Source organism: Sinohyriopsis cumingii, chromosome 7 (genome assembly GCF_028554795.1).
Source record: "Sinohyriopsis cumingii isolate HCF-2022 chromosome 7, ASM2855479v2, whole genome shotgun sequence".
Classification (NCBI taxonomy): Eukaryota; Metazoa; Mollusca; class Bivalvia; order Unionida; family Unionidae; genus Sinohyriopsis; species Sinohyriopsis cumingii.
Window position 1 is genome coordinate 48,550,032 of NC_142967.1, and position 20,649 is coordinate 48,570,680.

The 20,649-nt window shown below is 34.0% G+C and overlaps 1 pseudogene across 1 annotated transcript; it reads left to right on the forward strand.

The window, feature by feature from the left end:
• Window positions 1-502: 502 nt before the first annotated feature.
• On the forward strand, window positions 503-13,247 carry LOC149795171 (uncharacterized; annotated as a pseudogene). Its single transcript, XR_016422041.1, has 5 exons — window positions 503-513; window positions 2,628-2,782; window positions 4,283-4,627; window positions 9,024-9,100; window positions 9,344-13,247. The product of XR_016422041.1 is annotated as an uncharacterized LOC149795171 (transcript).
• The last annotated feature ends 7,402 nt before the right edge of the window (window positions 13,248-20,649 follow it).

A 20,649-nucleotide genomic window follows, 5' to 3' on the forward strand; every position in this document is an offset into this window, starting at 1 on the left:
CATTTCCGGTTGCATCCTCTATAGGTGGGAAATCGTAACTAAGGGGAAGTAATAGCGTTGTATACTTCTATTTTGAGTAATTAAATTATTATTTCTTCTTTAGACTTGATAATTTTTTGTTCTTTTTGTGCGAGTATAACTATTTTTAATCATGTAACACAGATCGAATATAAATAGGAAAATGTTGGAGTATGGCCGGTGACCTTTAAATGAAATTACGTAATATGAAATGAAATGATTTAACTCAACAAATGAAATGATGAATTCAGATTCCAAATGATGTGGTATTAAATTAAATGATTTAAAGAACAAAACAGATTGATAAAATCTACTTCCAAATGACGTAGTATTAAAAGAAATTATTTAGTCTAGAACTAAATGATTTAACCCAAAAAATAAAATGATGTATTCAGATTCCAAATGATCTGGCATTAGTTGAAATGGTCTGAAGAACAGAATGGAATGATCAGATCATATTCCAAATGATGTGGTATTAAATGAAATGTATGGAAAGTAAATGGTCTGACTCGAAACAGCATTACAATTTAAGGTTAAAATGTAAATCAGCTAGCGTAAATCCAAACAAACACAGGGGGGTGCTGTTATCTATGATGTATGATGTCAGCACGCTGAAACATAATCAACGGGCGTATTTACAGCTGAGACTTTTGCAGACGACAGTTGGACAGCAAAGCAAAGGTGTTTCTTTTCGTATTTTATAAGCAAGAACAATGTTTTCCAATCAGCATAAAGTTATTTTATCCACAATAATAAATGTGCGTGTATTTTTTTTTTTTTTTTCAAGTTCTGCCCTGTACTGCATGAGTTTCTTAGGCTTCAGAGGGCTGATAACGGAGAAATCCTGCCAGTCATTAAATATTCATATATTCAGATATGCAAATGTACCCGTTAAAAACAATGGCTTTGATTGGTTGTACAATACATTCTCTCGGAAACAATCCCATAGACCATCAATTCTACTTCCTGCTTCCGCTTGAACCAAAATTTGTGTGGACACCTTTCAGATTTGAGCAATAACAATTATTAATTGCTGTATCTTAGTTACAATTTTCTTCATTTATATATATTTAAAAATTATCAGACATACAGGTAATTATAACTGCTGATACTTTGATTTATTTGAAAGTTTATCTTAGTGCTCAAATTTTAACAAACTAGTTTGTATAGACCATAGTCACGATACCAACTGCTAGACCAATTTGAATTTTCGTTTCATTCTTTTATCAATTTGACTTTATTTTCTCTTTTTGTGAATATTGGCTGAATTTATTTGATATTATACTTACGTTGCTAAGTTTTTTGTTCAGTTATATGTCTTAGGGTTTGATTACTTCGTAAGAAGTTTAGCTTGCTTATTCACATACTACTAGTTAAGGTATTATTAGAATTGCTAGCGTGAAAAATATACTATAGTCTGACTCTACATCCCCGTTTGTTTGTACCCCCCTAACGATTTCAAAAACAAGAACGTTTAATGTGATAAAAAGTGCACAGAACTAAGTTGAATCATTGATTTATAATTTCTAACCTGACTGTGACCAGAATGGCACTAATGCTGGCATCCCCTGCACCGTTTCATGCTTAACGGACTTTCTATACTAACATGGCGCCATGTTGCATACACTATAGGCTAGTTTATTTCCATCAGACGACATAATGACGTAGTTCATCCTGTTCGGCAAATGATGAATAATTGCGTAAATTACATAACATTGAGAGTTTGGAATTATATCCTCTGCATACATGAACATCGAAATTAAACCGCTTGTTAAATCCACACGAAAAGCGTAGTTGTCATTTTCCTTTTCTTAATTCTACATTATAAATATTGGAAGCAGACGACTTATGTATGTACATTTGTAGTTGTGATACACCCCTTTGCTAAAAATGGACTTGTCCAGAAACTGGAAATGGATCCAAGCATGTCCGTCTATTGCACTGAAAACTTCCGTTAAGCATGAAACGCATGTAAGATGACGGTGTTAGGGCCACTCTACTGAAAGTCAGGTTAGAAACTATAAATCAATGACTGAATTGACTAAGTACCTTGCACTTTTTATCAAATTAAAGGTTTTCATTATTTAAATCGGTAGGGGGGTACGAACAAACGGGTTTGTATTATCAAACTTTAGAAAGTATTTTATTAGTTATATTCATTTGATAAGTGTTGACACGTTTGTACCCCAAGATAGTAGTTTGTTTTCTGAAGTGTTTATGATTAACTTCATTTTGATTACACTTGATATAGGGTGAAAAGGTCGTATAATTTCATGTTTATGTCATTGCTATTTTCTTTTTAGAAAGACAGTTACTTTTAAAGGGGCAGAGTTGTCTAAAGTGCTCTCCATTATGGATCACTGCCATCTCACCTCTGCATGGCTTCGAGTCTAGGATTCAGCTAACATGGGTATGTGAGAAAGCTTGCCAGTAGCTTCTTATGGGTCAGTGGTTCTTCCCGGGATTTTCTCGGGTTCTTCCTCCACCATTAATACTGGCCACCATGCATAGCCTAACGTGTGCTGAAATATGGCATTAAACCCCACAACAACAACAACTTCTTTTAAATAGTTGATATTCATTTTATATTCATTGTATATTTTACATAGCTGCTGCATACTTGCCAGAGTGTTGAGGATCATTTTCATTGCATGTGATTCAAATTTGAAGCAACTCTGGTATTCTGAATCTTCCCAACTTATTCCTGTTGTGTATTCCTGGTGCAAAATTGGTTGTAGATATCACCAGTTTTAAATCCAAAGTGGTAGATGTTGTCTGAGCCCAAAAACCTGACCTGTTGATTCTATACATAGGTTCCAATGATGTTGGAAAATATGTGAACATATTTACTAGGTATTTTTACTTGTCAATTTTACTTTAGAAACATTTGTTATTATTTGTGCCCAATATTTGCAGCAGAACTATTATAAATTTGTATATTTAATTTATTATATTTATTTTACAGAGTAGAACTGGCTAGTGATGAATTCCAAATAATCTCTCTAATTAGAATAAGACCATCATAATTTTCAAGAATATTTTTGCATGTTTAGCATCCATATTGACTAGTCGTCCTACAGTCTAAGACATTGACCCTAATTGTTATGTTTTGGGGTCGAGGTCTTACTGCCAAATAAAGGGGCCCCGAGTGGCTGAGTGGTCTAAAGCACTGTTCGTTATGGATCACTGCCATCTCACCTCTGTCTGCGTGGGTTCGAGTCTCGGATTTGGCTAATGTGGATATGTGAGAAAGCTTGCCAGTAGCTTCTCGTGAGTCGGTGGTTCTTTCAGGGGTTTTCCTGGGTTCTTCCTCCACCATTAATACTGGCCGCCATGTATAGCCTATCGTGTGTTCAAAAATGGCGTTAAACCCTACAACAACTTACTGCCAAATTAACGGTGCTTGTGTAGCATGTTTTGGTGTCACCTAGCATCATAATGAGAAGTCAGATTTCAGAAATATCAACACTTTTCTACAAATTAAAGTCATAATGTTTTAGCGAGATTGTTTAGACTCTGATGCTCTTTTTCTAATAAATTCAAATTCTCCCACAAGCATGTGGACCTGTTTTCAAGTTATGTTGGCCTACATTTCATTTGCCTGGAATGTGATTTATGCTTGGAATGCCGTAATTGGATTAAGTTGAAGTATGTTTCTTTAACAAAATGAATAAAAACATAAAAATATTGAAGAAAGTGTTTCAGTAGCTTCATTTCATTCAAGATTCTTGTCATCCTTTTAACCGATTTTGGTATTCTCGGCTTCCAACAAGCTACGTTTATTAAGTAACAACCCACCAAATACCACAAATAAACAGGCTTAACATCAGGAGGAGGGTAACATTAATTAGGTAATATATACATGGCTTTATGAGAAACTTTGTACCATTGCATACAATTTTTACATTGCTACAACAAAACGTAATAGTGTGCATTGTTCCTAAATCTTGCCATATGATGTCAAAATGGGATAAAGTTATTTTTGCTTAGAGCTTGAGAGTTGAACAAATTAACCCTGGTAGCAGATGTTTCTACGTTTGGGTCATTTTGTTTATATTTCCAAATACCAGCAGTTACCATGGTGATTTTCTGAAATTTTCACAGATTTATTAGTCACATTTTAGTTAACTCTTTTGGTGCATTTCTTTCAGTTCTTACAGAGACTTTATTCATCAGCTGCTGGAAACGAATCCCACACTGTTGGTCGATGTTTGGAATTCTGCCTCGAACCACCATTAACTTTAAATCTTTGCATTGAAACTCGACTGTTTTACCAGACTTACAAAGAGGATGTGCTGCACTAAATGATGGCATTATGAGCTTAAGCAGAGAATGTGATAAGTGCCATTTTATTGACTATAACCCATTGTTTGATCGAAGTATGCATTTGGCACTTGATGGACTCCATGTAAACAAAAATGGTGCATATGTATTGAAAACAGTATTGGATTCATTTGTTGTTTGTGTGGACATGGTGCAGATAAATAGCGCTTAAGTTTTTTTATCCTCGGACCTGTGCCACCCTGTCGATACCTGTATGTCTTATGCAGATGTAGTAAAGCAGTTTCCATCCAGAGAGAAACTTAATTTGATGGATTACAAGGATAAGGTGATTAACATAAATTATAGTTTTTACTTAAAACTTGATTTTAACATGAATAAGGTCACATAGTCATATCAGTCTATATTCTTTAAAGTTCTTTGGTAATTAGTTCATTTTAAATTTTTCTTTGAATGGCATCTCCATTACGGCAATATGTCCATGTTAAATCATAATGTTGTGCCCCTACTTGTTATTTAAAAAGTCCAAACTGACTAAAGTACAGATTTATTTGTTTAAATTTGTTTACATATATATTGATAATGTTTTATAATTATGATATCCATGTTCCACTTCATGGCTGAGTCCTAGGTTAGGTTACGCCTACCACAGGCTTGTCCAGGCTCCAACTTTTGAATGGTGTCTGGGTTTTCACAAAGATTTCATGGAATTATTCGTATGAAACATTATTTATATGATCATGTCATATCTACACCCACCCAGAAATTGTGAAAGTCATTGACACATCTATTGTTCATAGATCAAAATTATTATACTCTAGCTTTATCTGTGCAGTAACATTCTTTGCTATAGCTATCTAATGCCTAATAGTTGTGCACTAATATAATATGTCTTTGGCATGTGTTAGACATCACTGTAGACCATGGGTGCACAACCCCTGGCCAGATGGGCGAATCTGGCCCATAAACTTGTTCTGTCCAGCCCTCAGGACAAATTAAAACAAAACAGAAATCTGGCCTGTGAACAGCAATAATATTAAAGAAATGTCTTTGTGGCCCTCAAGTGGTCTTAGAAAATGCAATCTGGCCCTTGGCCAAAAATGGTTGTGCACTCCTGCTATAGACTATGACAAGGAAACCTTATAGTTACGTAACTGATAAACTGGTAAAGCTTCATTAAAAATCCAATAAAACAAATAAACATCTTTCTGAGATGACTTGAATTGCTATCTATCAGTTACGATACAAATGATGATATAAATCATGCCACTTTATAATGTTAATGTAATCTCAGAATGTGCATGTTAATTTACAGTAAAATTATGCTTGTCAGAATGTGCATGTTAATTTACCATTAAATTATCCTTTCATCAGCATATAATAAAATCATTAAGTATGGCAGATCTTTATTCACAGTACAAAAGCTCAGTATGTTCACTACCTTCTATATGGGTATTATTTCTAAAATTACTATTTATTATTCAGTCATAACAAAATGTGTTCATTATGAACCAAATTAGTTTCTTTTTTATTTCAATTCATTTTAAGAATGTACATGCATCAGAAATGAAATTTGTTATATTGTTACTACTAACAATATTTTTTTTAAATTAAAAAAACATTTGCCTGGCCTGCAAAAGTTTAAAACCACTAAAAAGAATATATACAACACTCATGCAATGGTAATTTTCAATTTCTAACAAAGGTATAAAAATCATATTGGGGTTCCTGTGGGTATTTATGAAAGCCAGTGGGTTTCAAAATTTTGTGAGTACTTTTAAATTAATTTTATAATTTATAACCTAAATGTTTCTTATTTTTACTTCATTTGTACATTAAATATTCAAACAATGTTGTTTACTGCTTTAATAATTGATTTATATTTTGCCCAAAATTTACATGAAACCTAAAAATTACAATATTTGGCCATCTTAGAAATTAAGGTTTGGTACTGTACATGTAATCTATTATGTAAGGCCATGCCTGCTATATTTTCCAATTATAGAGATTATGATTAATCCTGCAGCTTAGTTGAAACATATATTAACCTATTCTGCATGTATATTTGTAGATGATAAAACTGAATCTGTTCACTCATACAAAAACAAATGTGCACACTGATTATGTATTTGATTCAATTTTTTCCAGTGTGTGTGTGTGTGTGTGTATTATTGCAGCCTATTGGAACCTGGGTAAATGCAGCTTAAGTTTACATACTTTGTTAAAGTTGTTACTGTTTAATATTTTTATTTTTCTTGTCTTTTCCCTTTTTCCGTGTGATATTTTTACTTGATCGAATAATCATCAGTGATGCTATTGTTGGCTGATAGTAATTTACTGATATCTGTACAGCTACTTTGCTACATTATGATTACTAAGTCATCTGAGAATTGTTAACTGTTAGTGATTATGTACTGAACATAGACTGAGAATGGCCTATTCATTTCTGTATGTAGAAAACTGACATTGCCAGCAATATGAATCTATCTTACACTTTTTACATAAACTACATATTTGCAAAATGGTAATAATAATGGAAATTACATTTTTATGCATCTTTATTTCACAACATAACATTAAAATAACCTTGTGCATAGTAACAGTGACAACAAGTTATTTTTGTTGGTTGCTAACCACTATTGAAGAAATGTATTTCAGCAGTGGCATGTGAAGCTGGAAGAGGAACTTTCAAAACCAACTACTGCATTAGTCATAAATAAAAAAAACAATTATTTCTGGTAACCTAACCATGTTTTTGGTTACTTACCATGAATTTCTTTATGTTTAAGTTGTGAAAACCTGACCATTGGTGAATGATAACCCAACCCCCCTATTATATACCCAGTTTTGTATTCACTGTTACGTTTTTAAGGCCATTTTGGTTATCATATGAGTAATTCATGGAGAACAATTGAATGTTCAGAATATATTTTGTTTTCCACTTCTTTATGTACTGTTGTCTGGAACATACATGATATTTAAGGTTTTGTTGCAATGAAAATAATTACTTATTTAAACATTTTAATTTTTTATATTTTATCACTTTTGCAGGAACAGTTTTCTTTTCATTCCATTAAAGAATGAGAATAAGCTTTACCTCTAGGACAATTATCAAAAATAACTACTGATCTGCATTTATGTACAGTGCCATTGGTGAGATATTACAATAATTGTCATTAGAAATGCACCTTGAAACTAACAGATATATGTTTTTGGTTCACTAATAGTTCTATCTATGACCTAGCTTCCATGATCCATATTTTATGGTATAGTTAAACTTATGATTTTATTAATTTTCTGTGATTTAGTTTTAACTTTATTGAACACAATGTTTTCCATTGGTACACCAGCCTTGAATCACACTACTGTACTTTTAAAATGCATATTTTCCAGATTGACAATAGCAGAAAATTATTTTTTATTACATCTTACTGAAAACTGACCTAACTTATGGAAAAAATCAACTATGATACTGACACCTTGTTAGGGTTGGCAGGTCTGCTTCCAGGATGTATCCATTTTACTTCCCCATCATTAAGACTCAACCATATACGACCATTTAAGTGTCAACATTGGTATTAAAACCTCAATTCCACCACCATTACACCATTGCCTTTGTACCTAGGAAAAGTTTTTAATATTGTCAATATTAACATTAACTCAGTTTTTGTATTTTAAAGAAAACAAAAAAAAAATTGGTCCAAAGCCATGGCCAGCGAAAGTCCCTGTGATTTTACTTGAGTAGGAAAATAATGAGAAATTATGCTAATGTTGGCTGATAGTAATTTACCGATGGCTGTGAAGCTACTTTGTTACAACATGATTACTAAGTCATTTGAGAACTGTTAACGCTTATGGATTATATACTGAATATAGATACCAACATACATTGATAATGGCTTATTCATTTCTGCTAGGAGAAAACTGAAGGTGCCAGTAATATCATTGTATATTATAGTTTGTTCATAAACTGCATATATATTTGCAAAATGTTTATAATAATGGAAAGTACATTTGTATGCCTATTTGTTAAAAATTAATTTCTTTTATAGATCAACATGAATATTCTCCAGATTTCACCCATTACAGCCCATGGGTGCATCCTTGTCATATTGTTGGCATTTTCTTAGTTTTCAGTTGTTGTTTTTTCTTGAAAGACATGTTTATTTCGACATTTATAATTCCACCAGAGACATGTTTATATGGTCTCTTTTTTAACAGGTGTCTTTTTCTTTTGTGTCAGGTTTGCTGATACTTTGAGAAATTTCATTCTGTTCGTTTTTTTTTTTTTTTTTTAAAGAAAGATATCCTTTTAAATGTGTGCACTGCTGTATATTTTTTTATGCTGATTCGATCAGTATGAGATAATAATGAATATTGGTGTTGATATTCCTTTAACAGCTATTCATAACATATACAAGGTAATTGTTCAGTGTCAAGGTATGATTGTATCAATGAGAAAGATACTTTTTGAAGCAATAATGGAATAAAAGACTTGATAATTGGGGTATTATAGTTTATTGTTGCAACTACTGTGAAAGTAATGTCTGTTATGAAAATTAAATTAAGGATAATGTGGTAATTAGAAAGGTAGTTAATATAAATTTATTTTGGATGCACTAAACGATGCTGTAGGCAACTTTTACATCTGACCATATTAATGTTGACATTTTTTTTCGTTACCGGTTGCCTTCATTTCTTGCCATCATATAATATTTTTTTAGGATCAACACATTCATGCTGCCTTTATGAACCAGTAGCCAAAGATGAAAGATTATTCCAGAGAATTGCCCCTGCAAAGGTACGTAGAAAATATAAAGTTTGATCTTTATTTCTGTATCCGATATTGTTTTGTGACTACTGTTTTTACAATTGACCAGTAAAGGTAAACTCTTATCTTTAGGTGTGATCAATTTTTCAATCACTATTCTAGGAATATAGTAAATAATAAACTATTATTTAAAACAATGCAGCTTGGTTAACATTTATGTCCTTTTCCTTTTGCAGTAACATTATAACTGTTGAAACTGTTCTTTCATTGTAGGTATTCAGCTGTTCTGAGTGTCCTGTGAAATTCACTGCGGAAGACTTCCTTTAGAACCATTACCTGTGCAGATATGTTCCTCATATAAGGGAAATGGAGGAGATTATGTGCATGTTTCTTAAGCATTTATGCCAGACTCTGAAATAACTGTTTAGAATTTAACCCAGTTAATTTTCTTCTTGGCAACTTAAATGCATTAAAATTTATGTATTATATATTTGGTGTTTTTAACTTGGAAATATGTGATATCATGTTGTATTGGTTGCATTTTCCAGTATAGGTTCTCAGGTATTGTTTTTTCTTTGAGTACTATATCAGCTCTTTTGTGTCCTTGGGTTATGGCAGTCATCACCACTTTTGAATGAGGAAAACTTCTACTTTTTTTCCCCTGAACATAACTACATCACATTGTACATTTTTAAAATTAAGTTATAAGACATGTGCTGGTTACAGACACAATTCACATTATTTCTCTGTCTATAGTGATCCAAACTGTATTTGCATTTATGGGATGAATATTTCAAAATGCCACCCGTGTCCATACACTATTGAAGATCACCGCAAATACTTATGAATGCTGTGCAAATGCAATGCTCAGGAACTGAGTAGCAAACTGCAGAATTTATTTCAAAGATACAGCTTCTATGAGGAAACTGAACAAAGATGACAACACAGAAGTTGTATCTCCCATGTCCAATTCTTTACTGCAGGAAACCTCATTACATCCACCAGTTAACAATACAGTAGTGAAAGAAAATGTGATTTATCAGAAGTTACCATTGCAAGAACTGTGTTTACAACCAATTTGGGAAAATCTCATAAAGCCATTTGCATTGAACATAAAATTATCACTCACTTGATGGAGTGCCATTTCATGGATTCAGAAATAAGCAGCTTCAACTGTTTGAGGATGCTGCTATCAATGTATCCACTTTTCCAAATTGTTCCGTGTAGAGGGGGACTTTTCATATTTACATTACTTAAAATAAAAGTGGACAGCAGTGAAGTACCTGTTTATTATATATGAAATAATAATTGGAAGTTAAAGGAAATGCGTCAAATTTTGTTTTTGGAATTTTAGTTAATGCAACATTTTTAAACTTTGTATACAGTGTACATTAAATACCTTCTTATCATCCTATATTTGAAATTGTATTTGTACACATATTAGGATCCCTTGCTAAAGTTATTATGTTAACCGAAAATTTCTGGATTTAGGTAAGATTTATTTGTGATTGTGATAATATCTTCCTTATCTGTATAGTATAGAAGTTTTCACGTTTTTAACACTCTGCATATTGAAGAGTAGAATACTCTTGTCACTGTTTAATGATAATATTATCACTGTTTAATGATAATAGCATCACATTTCCTTGTATGCCCATTTGATAGTTTTCTTAATATTTGTTTTCTTTATTATTATTTTCCATACAAAGGTAGACATAGTTATGGGATCCATCCCACAAACTAGTAGTTCAACACTAGTACATAGTATTATATTGTATTTCTAAATACAATACAGAAATAATATTGGCACAGAGAGAGAACAGGGGTGCAGAACTTTTGTCAAGTTGACAGTGGTCAAGTAAATTAAAAAGTTGACTTGTCTATATAAATGACCCTCTTGTCTTTGTTTTCATAGTGAAAACAAATAGTGGAAGACAGGACTGTTAAAAAGCTTACTTTTATTAAGCTGCACCATATAAATGCATGCAGTTGAGATCTGTGACAGCTAAAACACACCGGATATTTCAGTTTCTCTTAGTTTTGTACTTTTATTATTAGGATCTACAACTTTAACAAGAATGTATTCCCAGTCTCTAACTGCTGGAGAATCAATAGTAGCATCTCAAGGGACAGATAAGAATTTAGCTCTATATATTATATCCTCAACCTTTTTCAGTAGGTCATCAGATTTACAGGTTTTTTACTTGTACCTCACAAAAACTTTATTGTCTGCAAAAGATTTTCTCAGCCTTGCCATAGTATATGCTGTGTTAAACAGATTCTTGTAAAGCTCAATTTGACTCACAATGTATTTATTGATCACTCTATCTAAATCACCCACAACATCTTCTTTATCAGATCTTACCTTTTCACTAAAACTTTTTAATTGACATGTATTGTGCTTTGCACTTTTTGGTTTGTTAACAGTGCATCTTTCCTTGTGATAACCTGTCCTGCAAACAATCTGCTGGTTTTCGTTCGTATCAGGGCCATCTCTTACATGCATTACAAGCTGCAATTGTTCGATCTTTGTGGGCATCTTGCCACAGAAACTTCTGCAGCCAAGAATCTTTGAAGTTCCATTTCTTAATTTATCATATTCCATGTTATAGTCAGTTTAGTTTTAAGTTTTTTTTAATTGTAACATTTTATTCAACTTTTCTTCATCTTGCACAGGCTTTATAAGAAAACAATCCATCCAGATGCATTCTGTGGAAAAGCCATCATAGTCGCACATAAAATGGTTTCAAGGAATCAATTGATTGGTTCAGAATAACAGATTCCTTGGGGTAAACTCTATCCTCCAGTCAGTGAAATTTGTTCTTGTGTAAAACAGCACTGTCTGCTTCCATTGTTTGTATCTACAAAACGTGTGGCTGCTTTCAGCCCTAATTGATACATTTCAGTAAATAGACAATGCACTGGTATTGTACATACTGGTAAGAATGAATGACATTTGACCAAGTCATATCAGAGACTTATAAAAATGGTACTAGCAGCTGCCTCACTTGGCGCTTAGTATTAAGAGGTTAGAGGGGCCCCAAGTGGCCGAGTGGTCTAAAGCGCTCTCCGTTACGGATCACTGCCATCTCACCTCTGTCTGCGGCGGTTCGAGTCTAGGATTCAGCCAATGTGGGTATGTGAGAAAGCTTGCCAGTAGCTTCTCGTGGGTCGGTGGTTCTTTCCGGGGTTTTCCCGGGTTCTTCCTCCACTATTAATACTGGCCGCCATGTATAGCCTATCGTGTGCTGAAAAATGGCGTTAAGCCCCAAAACAACAACAACAACAATTAAGAGGTTAGTGTTAGGACTGGTTGGCCTGGTGACAGAATAATGTGCCTGGGTAGGGCATGATGCTACATATCTGCGGCATGATGCCCCAGTGCTTGACATCACACTACAAATTCACACTGCAGATATTATAGCAATATGACTGAAAAATTAATTGTTAATCAGGAGTTAAAAATCTAAAACACATACACACATACACTTAATGTCTTTTCTTCATTTATTTTCATGATTGTTAACTGACACAACAACTGTGGTATTAATAAGTAAAAAAACTTAGTAGGGAGTCAGAAATCTTTTCATTTCTTTGATGTAATAAATTTGATAGCTGTTCCAGTTAAGAATATTTCCGTATATTGGACAGTTTGTTTTTCTTTTATTTATTATTTTCTACCAATACTAATTCTAGATTGACTGCAAGTCAATTCCTACTGGACATGATGACATAGTTAATGGTTCTCACTGCTTGGCTCCTTAAACTGCAGGTAGTCTAAACAGTATTAATTTTTTTTTCCCCTCCTTTCATCATGGTATTTAGTCAGTAATTCTTTTGTTAACCCCAAACTTTTATTTACATTTCAATCACATCAATAAATGGGTCTTGATTTTGCTGTTATATGATGTCCACATGAAATTGACCAGAGCTATTTGCGCTTTAAATATTGACCCACTAATGTTTCTTTTTCATATTATCATTTGTCGTCTATTGTATTGTTTTATAGTGAAACTCATCAAACGTGTTCATGAGATGAACATTTGTAAAACTTTATTTTCAATATTTGTATTTGAACCGCTCTATTGATGTTACCACTGTGAAAATTACTAATGTTTCCTAAATTCTTTTATGCTGTTCTTGTGGCTGAGAATACATAATAAAAGTTTCAAATAGCTATTATTTGTTTTTCTCACCCATGTGACAGAAAAATCTAGCTGTTTTGCTAACCTTACTTTTCTTATCTCAGTCTAGTCATCTCAGACCAGTCGTCTCAATCAAGGTGTCCATGCGCTCAGAACTACTTTTAAAAAAAGAAACCCTTGTTGTCTGCTGCTGTGCCTGATGTAGTTGTTCTAAAATCAAACAACAACAATATATAACAAAAAACATAGTAACTTATGTCAATCCATCTTTGAGAACACACCATACAAAAACTTTGAGAGAGAGACAGAGATACACATGCATACAATGTTGAGCTTTTTGATATTATGCTAGTTCGTTCCACACAGCATAGTAAATTTTATCCTATATGCAGGCATTGCTCAGTACATTTTCAGGTCAGCGTCATTAAATGTAGCTAAAGCTACCTAACTAGTTTTAGATACTTCGTGTGAAACAATATACTGTTTGCAACAATTAATGACACAGACCTGAAAATTTACTGTGCTACAGATGGGACAAAATTCTCATTGCTGTGTGAAATGAACTATATGACAGAAAACACTGATCTGTGCACAGACTATAGACCTATACACTTCAGAGCCTCCCAACTCTCTTAACAACTACAGAAAACTTAGTAACAGCCAGAAATGTGTTGCCATACATGCTTTATTCTAATTTTGTTATGCATATCCATTGTGCCCCAGTTGAATCAAAAATATACTTACAATATTTAATGACAAATATTGCACTTACCAGCCAGAAGGAATCATTTATCCATCGACACATAGCCTCTATTACTACAACGTAATTTTCTAAATCAGATCTGATGAAAATGAAACATTCTCTTGTAATAAATATTAGCTATTGTTAATTTCATATAACATCCATATATTAAATGTAATAATACTTCAATACTATGCAACGTTTTATGTTGTTGTTTTTTTTTGTTTTGTTTTGGCTCTTGCATAACTACTGTGTACTTAAGATGACACAGTCACGCCACAGTCCTCATAAACATGTTTGCATTAATGCACCTCATGTATATTGCAAAAGTGAGAAGCTCTTTTTTATTTTAAAGGAAATTATTGGGTGAGAAAAAGAATCTACGTTGGGTTATGGACCGAGACAAGTAAATCCACCTCGGCAAGCCTCGTGGGGAGACAAATAATGTAACCCCTTAACTGGGATTTCCTTGTCTCGGTCCAAACCCCAACATAGATTCTATATGTCTCTTTCTCACTCTGTCTCCATTTGTATGTCTCGTGCTCTCTCTCTCTCTCTCTATCTGTTTTGCTCTCTATCTCTTGCTCTGTCTCTTGTTCAATCCCTCTCTCCCTCTTGCTCTGTCCCACTTACTCTTTCTATCCGTCTTCTCCCTGTATAACTTTGTCTTATGCTTTCTCTGCTTTTCTTGTTTGATATCTCTTTTCTGTCTCGCTTGCTCTCTCACGCTCTCGTTTTCTCACTTTCTGTCTCGTGCTCTGCGTCTCGCTCGCTCGTTCTCTGCACCTGTCTCAAACTGTCTCTCGCTCGCTGTTTTTCACTCAATCTCTTGCTCCATCTCATGCTTTCTTTCGCTGTCTCTCGCTCTCTCTCGTGCTGTCTCTCACACACACCCTGTCTCTCGCTCGCTCTGTGTCTCTCACACTGTCTCTCTCTGCTCTTCTGTTATCTACATTTTGAGCGTCTGTGTACTGTATGCTATGTCCTGTTAGTTCTAGTGTATGTGCACATTGGTTTTGGATTTTTCTTTATCCGTATGACCCAGAAAAACATAGTTGACACCAACTCTTCACTAATTGTGTTGCACCTAGGTAAATACCAGTTCACGCCTTACAAGTGATGAGGTGCGTAAACAAACACCGCAAGCACGTACGTTCAGAAAATGACTGTCATCCATCCTGTACTTGTATCCTTCATTAGCGACTGCAACACCCCCTCCACGTCATATAAATGCCAGTCACTTTTCTTAGCCGCATTGTGACAACAGTTTTCAATTCAACAAACAGGTAATCTCAAGGTCTAAGCCCCTGTACACTAATCATTTACAAATCCTCCAATAAGTAATTATTTACATTTATTCAATGAAATAATTGTATTTGTTCATAACTAATATCGATACAATAAACATCCGATCAATAATGTATACATATATTAAAGTAACCGATACAAACAATTTCTTGACAACATCGTATTCCTTAGTCCTGGGAGTGTTGAAGATGTTAGCAGAAGATAACATTTAATGGTCATTATCTGTATGTTACATATTTTTCAATAGGAATTATCAACTGCAGATTAATTGAAATTTTATAAAACAAAAACATTGCATACATGTAACTGGTGTGAACACCACCAAGCAAGACTAGTACTTGACATGTCATCGATACCAGGGATAAAAGTTAGTTCCATATGATTAACTATTATAACAGATTTACCTTTATCCAGCATAGGAAACCTCTTATGACAAAATGGACAAGTGTATCGTAGAACTCCGTTGATCCGTCCGCCCAAAACAGCGCCACTCATTTCAAATTATAGGGGGCTCTGTACAGACATACAGAAGAACCATTTTTAATTAGGCCTCACCAAGGCTGATCTAGCAAAGCAAACCACATAACAAAATCCCATGACTTACCAAAATATTGATGTTACTTCACAGATAACCCTAACCCGAACTCAAAATGACAAAATCCATTTTCCTACACAACCTCTGGACTGATTTTCGTAAGCAACTAACTATATATCAGGCTCCATGAGATATGTATCGTAGTGAAAACTGCATCCAGATCGCCCCATCCGTTCGTAGGCTATTAACAGAAAACTGTAACCCTAACCCTAACCTATGCTACATCTATGGGAAATCACAAGAATCCGAATTTCTCCCAAACTACTAAAGACAATTTTCATGCACCAAGTTCCGATCTTTCGGACTCCATGAGACACGTATTGCTGTAAAAAGTGCATTCAAATCGTATTGTCCTTGAGTTATTACCAGAAGCACATAACCCTAACACTAAACCTTAACCCTAAGTCACAAGAATCCGATTTTCTAACGAATGCATCAAACGGTTCTCACCAATGAGGTATTGTTGGATTACTTTCATGAAGACGCATCTTTGGACATAGTTATAGAATTCTGATGATCCGTCCGCTACCTTAGTACCAAACACTCATTTTACATTATGGGGGCATTGTAGGTCGAAGACAGGCGGACAAACCATCTTTATATTTGTCTCACAAAGGCCGATCTAGCAAAGCAAACCGCATGTTAAACTTCCAGGGCGGTATCGAGATAATCAGAAAATACTGATGTGGCAACTTGGCCATTTTACTTCCAGCAGACTGTCTTACGGTACTAGTTTGGAAGACGGGCTTGATTCCAATTTATGTCGTACAGGGTCTGTTTTGTCACTCGAATCCAAGTAACTCCATAAGCCCTCAAGCTACCTTCATAGGCTAGGTGTCTCAGCATGCGTATTTACCGGGTTCATCTGGTAGGGCCAATGTCAGCAAGCAATTCAAAGGGTTACCAAAATATTCACTGAAAAAGATTAAATTCATCTAAAAACGACGCAGTCAAAATTTTATTGGAAAGGCTATAACTTAGCCAAAAAATCAAGCTCTCTATATCATCAAAGTATTAATAGATTTATCTCCTTAAGATCCGTCTTTGGATACAGGTATCATAAAACTCCGTTGATCCGTCTACTCACTACAATACCAAACACATTTTGCATTATAATGGGTGCTGCAGGTCGCAGAAAGACACACGCACCATCTTTACATAGGTTTACCCAAGGCAGAACAAGCAAAGCAAACCGCTTGAAAAATTCCCAAGATCTTGAGAAAATAGTTACTTCATGGGTAACCCTAAATCCTAACAGAACATGACAAAAATTTAATTTTGGTTTTCATGAACCAAATACCTATATATCGCGCTCCCTGAGACACGTATTACAGTGAAAAGACCATAAAAATATCCTGGTCCATTCTTACGTGTCACCATAAAACTGCATCACTAACCCTAACCTATGATGATCATAAGGGAAATCACAAGAATCCAATTTTCTCCCAAAGCACTTGACCGATTTTCATGAAAGAAATACCTATCTATCGGGCTCTATGACACACGTAATGCAACAAAGAGCGCATTAAAATCGCCAGGTCCATTCGTACATTATACCAGTAAAACCGTAACCCTAACCATAATCTATATAAACATATGGGAAATCACAAGAATTCAATTTTTTCATAAACCACTCGACCAATTTTCATGAACCAAATACATATCTATCAGACTCCATGAGACAAGTATTTCAGTGAATACGGTATCAAAAATGGTATATCTGTTCATATGTTACTACCGGAAAACCGTAACCCTAACCCTAAGTCACAAGAACACAATTTTCTCACAAATGCCTCAATTGATTTTCATCAGCGATGTTATCACAGGATTCGTCTCCTCAAGATGCATCTTTACATTATAAATTCTCTACTTGATTATTTCGATTCCAGTCTCTCTGCTTTTACACTAGTACATAGTTTTAAAAAAAATATCAAAAAGGTGCTAAATGCTCCTTATTTTGTCAATGAAAACCTATCAGTGAGTACTTATCTTCTATGCGTGGCATCCTTCACAGGCTTCTGGTTATATCGAGGATTAAATAAAAAATGACTTCTATGTTACAACATTTTCTATATGTTAAACCCTAAGTACATTACTGAGTTCATCATGTATACACACTTTCCATACACTTGAACTCATCTCCTGTATTCATATCATCATTATTCCCAATGTTAGATTAAAATACATTGGAAAGCATCCTTTTGATTACCAGGCCCCAAATTTCTGGAATAGTCTGCCTCTTCAGCTTAATCATAATGTAACTGCAACATGATTCAAGAAAGCTCAGAAAACTCACCTTTTCTGCAGTGAATCAACTTGAGCTATTTTTCACCTGTATTCCTTTTCTTAAGCATTTTTGTCACAGTATGTGGTATTTTCCATTGGTACATTTATCCATACTATAATAATACTTGGATTTCAATTATTATTATATTATTATTAGTAGTAGTAGTACTTGTGCATACTATTTACCTTTCTGCTTTGCATTGTACGTGTCCTTTACATGTTACACTGTTATCTTATTTTGTGTACAATGTAATTTTTGGTGTTTATTTAACAAAATCTTAAAGGAACTAATTGGCATCTTGTTTATGTTAAATTTCTATTTAGATTAAAAGAGATTTTTATTATTGGAAGATGATTTATGTATCCTTTCAAAACCTCTTCTCCGCTTAACAACTAATGTCATTATTAGAAGAATGGTAGCTCGCCATGAAGTGTATTAAGTATTTTGAAGAAAAGATGTAAGCCTTCCTCTTTAAGTCAATGCAAACACTGATGGGACTGAACTTTGGCAGCATGTGTTTCAGTTAAATATTAATGTTTTACGCAGATGCTGTAAGAAATATTTAAGAATATGTCTTCCCTGAATCATGTGGACGTTTATGGCAACTTTGTTCTGTTAGATGTGTTACATCAATTAAAACACACATGGAGCTGAACTTAATATTCATTATATATATATATATATATATATATATATATATATATATATATATATATATATATATATATATATATATATATATATATAAGTAAAACCAAACTTGAGTGTTACAAACATGGCATTAGTTCTATGAAACATTTAGTTTGTTGAATAAATCTTCAAGCCTCTTTCACTTAACAAATAACCACAATTGCTTGTTCTACTTGACTGATATTAATGTAATTGTCATTCACTAAGTCAACAAATAATATTTTCTCAATCTTAAGTCTGTTAGCATATTGATTGCCTTCATGTTTCAGTCATTCTCCTGTTCTCGCCATGAAAGTAAGACAGCATATATACATTGTATGAAGCTGTTGAAATAGACAACGTATTTTCCTCAATACAGGACCCGCACTTGGGAGAAGTAGACAGTTAAGGTTTCGTAGTTGCAACTCAGGGGTGGGGTTGGGAAAGGAGTGTGCTGTTCTTTTAGCCATTTCTACATTTGTACCTATACTGAACTGGAGAGGGAAAGAAACAAATTCTGTTATTGTCTGTGAATTTAGCATGGGAAATTTTTTTATAGTCATGCATGCCAACTACCAATCAAACATAATGCAAGAAATTATTTTGTCAAAAGACTCTATGAAGTGCCGGTTGGGGTGGGGTGGGGAATAGAAACAATGGTAGAATGATATGCAAGAAGGTAGAGAGATCAGCTGAGGATCTCACTCCAATAATTCAGAACCCATTATTTACCATAATTCCTAAGATACAAATGTAGGAATTGAATAGAGATGGAATATAATGACAGAGTTACCTGGGTTTCTGTGAGTTATTCGGGTTTCTGTAGCTTTATGGGCCTTACGTGTTAGCAATATTAATGAGAGTGTATAAACCCAGAGCTAGTATGGTGATGTCTTACAGCAATCAGCCACCAGGGCCTGTTTATAGTGGTGTCAAGCACTGGGGCATCACGATGCAGACATGTGGCATGATATCCCTCTCAGTCATGTTACCCTGACACTGGGCAACCAGACCACCAGAGCAGTCTGAGAAAATAGTAGTCTTGTAAGATATATATATATACACACACACACATAGACACATCTCCTGAAATGGAAAATAATTTAATGAAAGGATCATTTATCATTTCCCATTATTAATTTTATGTCTTGGCCTGTGCACTCTATATAAAGGGACTAATACTGATTTTAATTTTGATGATAAAAATACATTTGATAATTGTGAGAAAGTAATTATAAGAAGACAGTAGATATACAATCTAGGACGGAAACAGATAAGTCAAATAAAATAATTTCTTCTGATTCAATTATTTCTCTATTTGAAGAAACATATTGTGGATGCTTAGAATTATGACATTGTGTGGCCTATTAAATATGGTCTTATGTACATGCAAGTAATAAAAGAAATATTGCATGATGTTAAACGTTTTATTAATTTTGTTTTTTTCACACAGAAACATTAAAGACCACAACATCTGAATAAAAAATGAATTTCAAATCATGCAATGAAAAAGACATTGCCATTTTTTCTTTTCTTTCCTTAATACTTATTACAAGGCATCTTAACATGTGAAACAAGTCTTTACTTAAATGCAAAAACTCAAGCACCAAAAATGTAACTTCTTAGCATATCAATTTTAATTATGGTTACAATGAAATTAATGGTGTTTACAAATCAAAATATAACTCATACACTCGTCAGAGGCTGTCCAGGTGTGTAAATTCTTGAATAACATTTGGGACAAAATGGAGGTCAATGGAGGTGGGAGACTGGTAAAAAGTTTTTGAAAAGCAGCATATCTTTTATGTACAGCATCTTATCTACCTGAAAACA